Source organism: Pteropus alecto, unplaced genomic scaffold, assembly GCF_000325575.1.
Source record: "Pteropus alecto unplaced genomic scaffold, ASM32557v1 scaffold461, whole genome shotgun sequence".
In the NCBI taxonomy this organism is placed as follows: domain Eukaryota; kingdom Metazoa; phylum Chordata; class Mammalia; order Chiroptera; family Pteropodidae; genus Pteropus; species Pteropus alecto.
In genome coordinates this window covers 5,269,321-5,281,957 of record NW_006431079.1, presented here as the reverse complement: position 1 = coordinate 5,281,957, position 12,637 = coordinate 5,269,321, and the positions used below count along the sequence as shown (strand labels likewise).

At 34.8% G+C, this 12,637-nt stretch overlaps 1 protein-coding gene and 1 pseudogene across 1 annotated transcript in view; one reads left to right on the top strand and one right to left on the bottom strand.

Annotated features, from left to right (window-relative positions):
- PDE3B (phosphodiesterase 3B) overlaps positions 1-12,637 on the bottom strand; it is a 156,811-nt gene that overhangs the window by 124,471 nt on the left and 19,703 nt on the right. The window lies entirely within an intron of this gene.
- LOC112469570 lies at positions 2,711-2,829 on the top strand (annotated as a pseudogene).

Here is a 12,637-nt window from a genome sequence, read left to right as displayed (position 1 = left end):
AAAAAAAAAAAAAAACAATTTGATCAGGCAATGAAAATATTGGTAGAAGAAGTTAGGTATACACTTAGTATGGGTACAGAATTTCTCCTACCTATATCAAACTAAAATATCTGATCATTTAAGTCATAAAAGGTAGAAGTAAATATAGATGAAAAATCTAATCTCATCTCTAAGGTATGGACTTATTTCAGCAACTATAAAGTGCTTATTACCATGTCCACCCCTTGTGTGTCCACCCCAGCACACACAAAATCACTCTGCTATATGCAGCTTTGGGTCCAGCTTCACAGTCAAAAATCTAAGACCAATGAGAAACCTCAAGTCATTTAGGAAGGTAACCAAAACCTACTTGGGATTGCAACTTCAATATGCTTAATGTGATAACCCTAAATTATTGGGGATTGTATATACAACCTCAATTCATGGAAGATGAGAAAAATGTTCCTTGGACGTGGTTCCATAGTGTAGCAGTTAGCACATCTGCTTTACACGCAGAAGGTCCTAGTTTTGCGCCCCAGTGGAGCCACGGTCCACGGTCTATGGTCATGCCACCCTGAACAAGCCCAATGTCTGATCTCAGAAGCAAAGCAGGGTCAGGCCTGGTTAGTACTTGGATGGAAGACCACCTGAGAAGACCAGGTGCTGTAGGCATAAATAGTAATAAATAATTTTTAAAAAGAGAGAGAGAGAGTAATGTTCCATTAGTGATTGTCTTTCAAGACTAAAAGGTTTAAAGTTAAATAAGGAAATAATGAGTAAATTAAACACATAGTAGGTTTGGGTAGAATATAGTACATCAATATCCAGTTCCAGGTGGAGTGGAGTGGTAAGAGATTAGTACATCTATTTTCAAACTTTGAAATCAACTTCCTATTATCTAGCAAAATTGAAGATAGACATATCCTGCATCCTACAAAGTCCATCCAGGGTAAATACAACAGAGAAAATATCATACATGTGTACCAAATATATGTAGAAAATTGAAATCATATGAAGTATGCTTTCTGACCATAATGAAATTAGACTAGAAATCAATAACAAAAAGATAACAGAAATGCTCCAAAAACTTAGAAATTATAGAACTTCGAACTAAGTTTTGGTTTTAATTCCATTGCTGAAAATGTCAAATCCTAGAAAACATAGCATTCCTACACGAGCTGCACTTTTTTTTCTAAACAGGAAAAGGGTTAAAAATTCTGAATGTTAAAAAAAAAGGCAAATAATATGAATATCAACATACATAAGAAAAAATCTTGAATCAAGATTAAAACAGAAGAACCCCAAAGATTACGATTGCTCTTAAGAAATAGAGAAGTAGGTGATAATTTACAATCCAACAGTAGGAAAAAAAAAAAGGTTGCCTCTCTTTAAACAGTCCTGGAAACGGGAACAGAGAGACTTAAGGCCTAAAAGGTTCTAAAGCAGCTTTTCAACCTGAACTCTGATTCTGAGAACTTCAGTTCTGCCAAATGAAGAACAATGTTCCCTCATCTCTGCCATTAGGCAGTGGGCCCAATGTTTCTACAAGCCCTTTGTTGGGCAAGAGATTTTTCTTTGTAAGAATAAAAAGCACTCATCATCCTACAGTAAAGTAACCGTTTTCAAAACTCATATTCTCTTTCATCTGAACATATTACAACTCTTCATTTTTTAGTAAAAATATAAATAAAAAAACTTCTCTTAGAATATTAAATTGTTTTCCCATCCCAGTTCAAATCAGGATCAAGATGTCTCTTCCCTAACTGTAGGTGCTATATGGAAGTACAATTATTTTTTCCCCCTAAAGCATAAAGTAATGAGTAATTAGCTGTTTGGACAGAGGTGCAGTTCTTATAGTACATGACTGCTGAGCTAGGAGGTCCTGAAGTCTGACAAAGATTCAGTAAGCTGAAATCTATACTTACAGGAAAAATTTAAGAAAGAGCATAGAGACTTGAAAGTACATAGCTAAAAGTATGACCAAGTTAACCAAATGATTAAGTAGTCTAGACAGGATTAATTGACCAAAAATCTCCAAATTAGGTAACTATAAACTATTTCTCATTTACTTAAAATTAATCCTATTTCTGACACTTAAAAATCACTTCAGCTGAGTATCCTCAACTCATCTGAAACAAATTAATAAACCTTATCAATTAACCCCTGAAAAAATAGCTTGGCATTTTTATATATTGCTTGTCAACATTACAAAAGAAAGTATTCAAGAACTCCAAATGGATTCAACTGTGTTATGTGGAATAAATATGAATTAATACATAACAGTAGCATAAGGATAACTAAATACTTATTGTAGTTATGATTCCAGCTATGTATTGAAATAAAAATCTATTCCCCACCCATGTTTCCTGTTTTCCTGACTAATGTGGCCAGGTAAGAACAAAACTAAAGAATTATGAGCAGAGAGTAGTTGGAGTAAATATAGAACAGAGAAGTGAAAAAGAGTGAGAAGCAAATAAATTATTCCCAGACTGTTTGGATTAGCATATACTTGGGATACTTAGCAATCTTATTGTAATATGCTCGATTCTGCTATATTAACATGAATAGATTTGTATCAATTAGTAATTATGAAGCTTTTAATATTCTGAAGTTCTTGAAATAACTGAAAATATTAACAGAAACAAGATCAGAACTGTGGGCCACCAAAATAAAGTTTTCAGCAGCTCTTAGATGGCATGAAAAGTTATCAATCTGAAAAATAATCCTGCACATCCACAGCCATGCTACCCTGAACAAACCCAATCCTGTCTGATCTTGGAAGCTAAGCAGGGTTGGGCCTGGTTAGTACTTGGATGGGAGACCACCTAGGAAGACCAGGTGCTGTAGCCGTAAAAAATCTTTAAAAAAATAAGGGATTGTAAGCTGACAAGGCCCTTGCAAGGTATGAGGTCAACCGAGGGTTGCCTCACCTAAAAACAAATAATAATAAATTTAAAAAATTAAATGGTAGTTACTATACCATCAGTTCAACTCACAATGTAAGGTACAAAAAAGATTTTTTACTCTCTTGATAATTCTAAAATAAGGATTTTTAAATTCATTTTTTAAAGAATTCAAATAACAGCAACTATACAGTAGACTGCTCATTGATAATCCAAATTAGTAGTTTTTGTTATAGCCATCCAGCTAGAAAAGAAACTACCTTTCTGAGCCTCCCCTGTAGGCCACGAGTAAGTTCATACCAGGGGAACGTATGTAAAGTGATGTGCACAACTTTCGCCTCATTTTCTTGAAGGAAATTCTTGCTCTGGACTCTCTCCTCCTTCCCAGCAACTGGAATGTGAATCTGACAAGGTCCTAACTTCAATCACACAGACCCCAGGAGATAGAGCGAGATAAAGGAAGGAATCTGGGTGCATGAAAGACCCGCCAGCTTGAATGTGTGACCTGTTGTTATGTGAGAAATAAACTTTGTTGAGCCACTATACTTGGGTATCACTGTGACATCAGTTTAGCCTTTATCTTGATTAACAGAGCAACAAAACGTTAGGTCTTGGTTATGTTTCCCTTACATCTTTCTGATTTGTATTTTATCTCTCTAACAGAAGGTTAAAGACTTTCTCAGGTTTTTCTTAACTATACACAGCAAATATTGATTCTCTGTGTATGTTTTTAATTTCACCTCAAGTCTAGTTTATATTGTTAGTTAACTAATTTCCTGTGCCTTCTATAATAGCTGCAAAAAGCCCTAGGTTCAGATAAAAGTAGTTTTCACGAATTCACATAACAGGCATTTCTTAAGTGCTACATTAATAACAGTGCTACCTCCAGCACTGAGGGTAAGGAATGAAGAAGAGGGATAAGACGTTGTTCCCACACTTATGGAACTCAGAATCTAATCAGGAAGGCAATCACCTACCTAACTGAAACACAGTGTAAAGGTACTTTCACAGTTGTGTATGTAAAACATTATAAATATATTTTTAAAAGATATGCTATCCAGGAGATTAATGAGGGATGGAGAGGTGGGGAAAGAAAGTCCTCTAAGATAGTCGAAGCCACTATTATCTCTGATTTGGATGACTGGACTACAATAGTCACCTATCTTCCCGTTTCCACTTCCACTCTAGCTACTCCCTGTCAATAGCCCATAAAAAAGCCAGAATAATCTCTTTAAAACACAAATTATATAATAAAATTGTCTCATGGCTTCCCATTTGAATGCAATTAGAATGAAATTTAAGTGTTAACACGGTCTGCTCAGCCCTGTGTGATTGGTCCACACTCTTTTTACCTATCCTACCACTTTCCAGCCATCTCAAGGATTGCCAAGCTCTTTCGAACCCTCAAGGATGCAAGCCAAGCTCTTCCCACAGCAGGGATTTTGCCTTTGCAAGACCTGCTGCCTGGAATGTTCCTCCCCTGGATCCTACATGACCAGCTGCTTCACAACATTCATGTGTCAGTTAAAATATCCCCTTTTCATAGGCTTTTCCTGACCTCAGTACCTAAAGCACCACCTTCACCTCTACTGCCCTGGCACTAGCATCCCTTCATCACATAGTCTATTTTTCTTTTTCATGCATCGCAGCACTTAGAACTACCTGAAGTTATTTTACTGGTTTTATTTTCTATTTACCTGTGTCAGAATTTTTTTTTTTTTTAATCTCCATTAGGGCAAGAACTTTATGTGTCTTGTTCACAGTTGTAAACACAGTACTTAGAACAAAACCTCACACATTTGTATGTGCTCAATAAATATTGTTACAGAAAGATAACATTTAAGATAGATTGGGTGGGTGTGGGAATTGACCTTGTCAAGAGGAGCAAACAAGGGAAAAGGAAATCAAACATTTTTTATCCAAAGCTTCCAGTTGCACAAATTTGGAGAATAAAGTTATAGTTGGAAGGTATCCTGAAGATGTTATCCAGTTTTTATTAATCCAATGCATGCATATACTTATAAACACTCCAGTCTTTTCTTGAATACTTTTATTATCTCACAAGCTAACCAATTCTGATTCAAGCAACTTTAAATGATCAAAAGACTTTTTCATATTAATCCAAAACCTGTTATTTACACACATCAGTCTTAGTTCTGACCCCAAAAGTTCTCATAAAAATAGAAAGTTTAATCCCTATTTCATGTGGCAGGCTGTCAGATGTTTGATGACAGCTATACCCTCCTAAATTTTTTTTTTTTAAAAGTAACATTATTGACAGTGCCTGCTGGGCTCTGGGCTAAGTACTTTATATGAACCATTCATTTGCTCCTCACAACAACTATGATAAAGTCATTACGGCTGTGCCTATTTTACAAATGAGAAAACTGAGGCCTAGATTAGGTAATTTGCCTAGGTCATGAGGCTGAAAAGTGAATTCTGGATCCATAATTCAAATATAAACAGTCCAACTCCAGAGTGCCCGCATTCTTAATTGTAAGTCTTACTCTGTAAATGACTCCTGCTCTTTCTATAATTTGTACTATGTCACTATGTGCAAATCACTCAGGTAACCATGTTATGGCACAGAACTTGACTCAATATCTTCTACCTGATGATGAAGGCAATACTGATTCTCAGGCATTTATAAAAACCATGATATTCTGCAAGACAATAAGAGGATAAGCATGTAAAGATTAGCATTTCTCTGCAAATACTAACCAATCATTTTATTTTTGTGGCCTACTAGTCCTCTTTGTTCATCATATACTCCAAACTGAAATCATTTACATTTTCGGAGCACATCACTTATTTCAACACTCTTCTACCTCTGTTTACATGATTTTCTCTTCCTAAACACTTCTGCAGAGGCTACTATCTTCTGTGTCCTTAAAAAGCCAATTGTGCTGGGTATATTTCATTTGCCCCTCCAGATCCTCTCTCCATTCTGTTGTGTCCCCCCAGGGGCTGTCCTAAATAGACTGCAGCAACAGTCTCCTTTGTCTTCTGGGTGGATTCAGCCAATGGAAGACATTGGCAGAAGACTGAAAGACAGGATGAGAGAAAGCTTGAGGTATTTACTCCCCCAGCTCTCAGGTAAAGACCTGTAATTAGCAGTGTCCCTCTAACGGAGGCCAATGCTTCTGTCAAATGGACTGATATCGACCTCTAGACAATTGCCCTCTGAGTCTTGACAATAACTCCCTACCTCTGTCCTTATACATCTAGGGATTGTAATGGCTACCAACTGTTGCTCACCAGATACTTCGTCATCCTATTTTGGTTTCCATTAAGACTTTCTACTCTTTTACAGATCACCCTTCGTTAGACTCTTCCAAGTTTACCTATATAAGCATATCTATTTTCTGCATGGCCCTCATCACACAGCACCATCTTTCCTTAAGCCTTCTCTGCATTTTGTTTGTACTTCCTTTATGGCACTTTTTTTTTTTTTTTTGTATTAGACTCCAAGTTTTGTGATAGTAAGGTATGTTTTATTCACTTTTGAATCTCCCAAATCATCATTATTTTTTGCTCATAGTGGCACTAAACATTTCAAAAATAAATGGGAAAAGTAAAATAACATAAAAATATCAAAGGAATAATAATACTTCATGACAAGGAAATGATATAAAATTCTAATTTTAGTTACCATAAAGATTCAAAAACAGGCAAAACTAACCTGTTATGATAAAGGTCAGAACCGTGGGCATTTGTGAATGCAGACTATCAACTGAGGGAACCAACCAGGGTGTAGGAACTGTTCCTTACTTTGATCTGAGTGCTAATTATACGGGCGTGTATATGTATGTAAAGCTGTCGAGCTGCATATCTAACATTCGCTTACTTTATGGTATACACTGTATACCTTACTAAAAAAGAAAAGGAAAAATAAATCTATATTTAGTTGCTCATATTGAGTCAAGATAGCCAATGTCTCATTTATCCAGAGGTTCTTTATCAAAAAAAGCAAAAAAGGTCTCTGTTTGCAGAGTCAAAATAAATGTTGCAAAGTCCTTACACTTTATCCATGAAAAAGATTTTCAGGCCTTTTCATTCTTATTTTTATGGCCAATTCCAATTACTTTGGTTAACTAGTTTCCTGACCCATTGTTGATAATCACTAACAAACTGGGGAAAGGGAGAGGTCTGTTAAAGATTGATAATAGTAAGAAATAACTGCTAACAGAAAAAAGCAAGCAAAATAACTGTTAAAAGGCAAATAAAAAATGTGAGATACATAGAAGTCTGAGATCACTTAGTATATAGTGAAGAGACTTTATAAGCCACTTAGGGCATCATTGTATCATGACACAGTATGACGAACAGTGTTTAAGATGACAACCTTTATTTTTCAGGGGAATAATAAAATATTTTCATCAAGACCCATTCAGTAAGCAGAAACAGGGATAAATATATGAAAAACAGTCCAAGCAAAAACACATTTAAACTAAAAAGGTATTACTTGTAAAAAGATAGGCCTGACAAAAATGTACTTAATTTACAATAATACATTTCTAGAATCTGCTTGATAATTATAACTAAGTTTAATACCATCTCCCTCCTAGGTGAACTATAAAAATTAGAAGATCTGTATTAAGAAGGAAAAATTCTCCCAAGAATTTTTTTAAGTGCATCTAAACATTGAAAGTGTTTTATCAACACTTGTTAACTGAGAACAATTGAAACACCAAAAATTTTTAACCAAATCTTAAGCATTTTTTGCAAGCTATATCTGAAAAAGTAACATCAAAGTTGTTTGTAACACTACTGAATCACCATGATGTCATCTCAAATCATCACTGTATGCCACTTCCTTTTTTTTTTTAAAGAAGCAACTTCTACCCACAGTGTCCAGCATTAGTCTCCACTCTTCTGTGAATATTCTTCCAGGCTTCACCTATAAACTCAGGCATTCACCTAAAGCTAGCTTCCACTGCTGGAGATTACTGCTAGATTCTGTGATTTCAAGAACTTATTATTTTCAATGATGGAATTATGAGGATTACGTAGCAGCTAGGAAAAAATGTCATTTAAGTAATAAAGAGAATAGTATTTAATGCAATGATTCAATTTAATAAACTAATATATTCCAAGCACTGTGGATACATAAGTAAGATACTGTCCCTGCATTTAAACACAAAATAAAAATGAAAGACTTGTTAACACAAATACAATTGAGTATTAAGAGCAATAATAGGTGTATACTGAGAAGAAGTGACTCAATTTTGTCAAGAGAGGAAAGAAATGAAGAATATAACTTCAGTTTTAAAATTATGTATACTTCATGCAACTATATAAAAAAACTACAGTTGTAAAAACGAGGACATGAAAACCTTAAAATACCTTTTGTGTACAAGATAGTGGGGTTGCAAATGGCTTTTTCTTTTTTCATACTGAAAAGCAATGCCTTTTCCTCAATCCTATGGTATCTATGAGGAAGAACTTCCCATAACCACTTCTGGTCTCTCTATCCTCTCATTACCTTTCTCCGAGAAGGGGAATAATGACTTACATGATTGGTAAATTTAGACTAAAAAATTACATAAGTATAATCTTACCCATTGCTTTTTGCTCTTGAGAGCCTACCTGTAGCTGAAAGTTCTCCAGTGCTCCTCCATGGATAGGCTCTCCCAGCAAATAGGGAGAATGTTCTGGCCTTGTCCTGCCTATGACCAAGTACATCTATTTAACTCTGGCATTCAGTATTAGAAAGCGAAACTGTCTGCATATATAAGCTCTGTCCTCCAATATAAGCTTTGTCAGGAATTAAGGTGGTATTCTGAGCTCCATCTGTCAACACTTTTTTAGTTTGTTTAGAATTTGGCTAGGGAATATAGGTGTCATTTATTAACCCCCTCAGACACCACAATATTACAATGTCTTTTTTCTCTAATTTAAAATAAAATCTTTGTTTTTACCTTAAACTATATAATAATAATCTTACATGATTCTTCTTCATAGCTTTCATAGCTCCTAACAGAACACCATAGCAATGTTTACTGAAGGGATGAATTTTCAGATATGAAAGCTAATTCTATATGGTGCTTACTTTTACAACAAAAGCAAACAATACAATGACTCATATAATGATAAATATTGGTGTTTACTAATGTGCATGTAGGTATTTTTCCCCTAAAAAATATTTCCCCATATATTTATAAAAATGCATAGCCATTATTATTTTTGTCTACTTTAAACCATAACCATTTAAGCAGTGGAAGCCCTTTGGGGAACTTTACCTAAAAAGTAGAACGAGGCATAAATAAAGGAGCTGTAAAGCATGGTGCCTAATGCTGACTGGAGTAAGAAAGGGTGTTGAAAGAGTCACTTTTTTACATACCATTTCTCTTCCTTCTGTTCCCTTATCTCTTGTCTCCCTCTTACCATCCCTGGGGTGGGGCTATATAACTGTCAATATGTTTAGCAGATAGTGAACTATGAAGCAAGAATTGTGGTTGTGGGCATTTGTTTGAAGTTCGGTGACAAACTCCATAGTGACAAACTAGAACAAAAACTTTAAGGGACAGTAAATTATGGTTGCAGTAGCTGACAAATTCTTATCTAGTGAACCAAAGTTCTTATCCTTTAACTCTGAAACTTCAATAGATAAGAAATCCCAGTAACCCCTCTTAATTGCTTTTAAAATCACTCGTAGCCTTTCTTTGTTGTCCTAATACTGACAATTGCTGAAAAAATTTCCCCCATATAATCCTTTATGCAAGGCAGTTTTACTTAATACAGTTTGCAAGGGAAGTATCAAGACAAATAAAAAGACTGTTTGAAAGAGCTAAATTTCAATTAGCCTTATCACTGATTTTAATTTGGCATATACAAACACAATATTTGAGGATGAAAATTTTAACCGTTAATAATATCACCACCAACAACCTACTGAGGGCTTGCCAGGTGTCAGACACCATTTCAAGAATTTTATGTATTATTAACTCCTTTACTCCTCACTACAACATCTCACATCAGTGAGAGAGATGCTATTATTACCTCATTTATGTCTGGGGAAACAGAGAAGTTAAAGAACTTGCCCAATATCCTGTAAGTGGCAGAAATGACATTTAAACTCAAGCAGTCTGGCTTCACCATTGTGCAGCACAGCTTATCGTTAATGAGAATACCAGATAGTAGGAAATTAAGACTCATCTCCACCTACAGTTGTTTCCTTCTCTCAAGGAACTATTATAAGAAATGACAATAAAAGTAAACACAATAATGGATATCCATCGTGAACTCCAAAATGTAATATGAGAAATACAAAATAGAAATCTTTGATCTTTGTTCTCAGGGAGTTTACATCTCATTTAGAGATAGCAAGCACACACATGAGAAAACGACATGAATTGATCAAGAAAACCAAGCTCTTTATCATTTCTCCCACACCAGCTACTTTACCTATATTCCCTATGTTAGCTAATGAAACCACTAACCTTTCAGACACCCAGAACTGAAATATCTTCATACTTCCTTTTCTCTGCATTCCCACTATTCTCATCTTTCCTTCCAAAGTAAATGCCATCATTTTCTAGTGTTTTAGTTCTAGCTTGTTCTCTCTTCACAAATTAGGTACTGTTAGTAATATCTTATAACAACAGCATGGTTGCTTAATGTTACCTATATATTTATTATTAGCATTCTGTCTTGATTTTAGCTATTCCTTCTGCCTGAAGCATATGTACTTTTGGTGGTAAAAACTCTCGATTTTTGCTGGTCTGAAATGTTTTTAATTTGTTCTCTTTCTAGAAAGATAGTTTTGCTGGGCATTGATTGCTAGTTTGACAGTTATTTTCCCCTCAGTACATGAAAGATGACATTCTACTGCTTTCTGGCATCCACTATTGCTATTAGTAAGTCAATTTTCAGTATAATTGTTCATTTTTTAATAGGTAATTTCTTTTCTTTTGACTTTTAGTATTTCTCTTTGTATGTGTGTGTGTTCTGAATTTTACAATGATGTGTCTGGGGTAGATTTTGTTTTAGTTGTTCTACTTGTAATTCAGTGGGCTTTCTGAATTATCATGTGGTATTTATCAGTTCTAGAAAATTCTATTTTATAGCCATTATCTCCTCAAATATTGCCAGTTCTCCATCTTATTTTCTCCTTTTGGAACTTCAATTAAATCCATGTTAAACCTCTTCTTATTCTCCAAGTCTATCTCTCTTTCTTAATTTCCATCTCTTTTTTTCTCTGTAAAACATTACAATTTCTTTGGATCTAACTTCAGGTTTACAAATTCTGTCTCTCAACTGCTATTTAATTCGTGGTTATTTTTTTCATTTTTAGAAGTTCTATTTTCTAAATCTGTCTGATTTATTGTTCTTTTAATATTCTGTTCCCCATTTCCCCAAGCTTCTATTTCATTTCTTTAAGCATATTAAACATTTTTTACATCTGGCATATGATAGTTCCAACCTCTACAGTATTTGTGGGTGTCTGTGTGTGTGTATGTATGTGTGGTTTTGTTGTTGTTATTGTTGGTTTGGTTTTTGTTTGGTTTTTGTTTGGGGGTTTTTCAGGTATTGGTTGTTTCCCCACCCCGTGCACTTTTCCTACGGGTTCTTACTCATAATGCCTGGTTTCCTTAAATGGTTTGTGTCTTTTTGACTATGCACTGCTCCATTGCCTTAGAATTTTATCTGTGGGAATTATTTAAAGCCTTAGAGAATTTGAAATTACTTGGGACCACTCTACATTTTTGAGGTTTCCCAGTCCACATATGTAGCGTTAATTTAGATTTTAAAAACTGAATGAGTACTCTATGATTCCAAGTATAAGACACTCTGGAAAAAGCAAAACTATAGCAATAGTAAAAAGATTAGTGGTTGCTAGAGGTGGCGATTGGGGAAGGGATGAAAAACAAAGAGAATGTTTAGGGCAATGAAAATACTTTGTATGTATTTTCCACAATAATGGATACGTCATTATACGGCCCATACAATATACACACCATAGTGAAACACATGTAAACTGGATTTAGATGTATCAATGTTGGTTCACCAACTGTAACAAATGTAACATTCTGGTGGGAGATGTTGATAATGGAAGAGGCAATGCCAGTGTGGGGCAGGCAAAGTGTTTATGGGAAATTTCTGTACTTTCCTCTCAATTTTGCTGTGAATTTTAAACTGTTCTAAAAAAGTCTTAATACATTTTTTTAACTAAATGAGGACCCTAAAGATTCCACACACACACACACAAACTCAGAAGAAACAAATTCAGTAAAGCTGCAGGATATAAAATCAACACGTATAAATCAATTATATTTTTATAACTGACAATGAACAATTCAAAATGAAATTAAGAAACAATTTCATTATTCCTAGAGAGTTTTCACCAAGGACTTAGAAACCAGATGGTTCAAGACTATGCATGATGGATATATTCCATGAAGTATGTCCACTGTCATGGAAACAAGAGAAATAACATTATCTTTATTGTCTATTCCTTCTCAAAATTATGCATTTAATAATAGCCGCAATTTAAGCAAAATTCAAACAATACTTAGGTACCAGGTTAAAAGTTGATGCCTCTACCCATTTTTAATACTAATGCTCAACTGTTGAATTTACTAAAATGTCTTTAGCAAATCAATTTACTTTCTACAGAGGTGTTTAAAGAGAATCTTTATAACTTTTGGAATTTTAATACTCCAGAGAAAATCAGAAGATCTAAAGATCCCAAGAAACTGGAGCTGAAGCTCAGAGATTGCCCCTCTCCTGGAAGAGAGAGTCGTCCGGGAGAG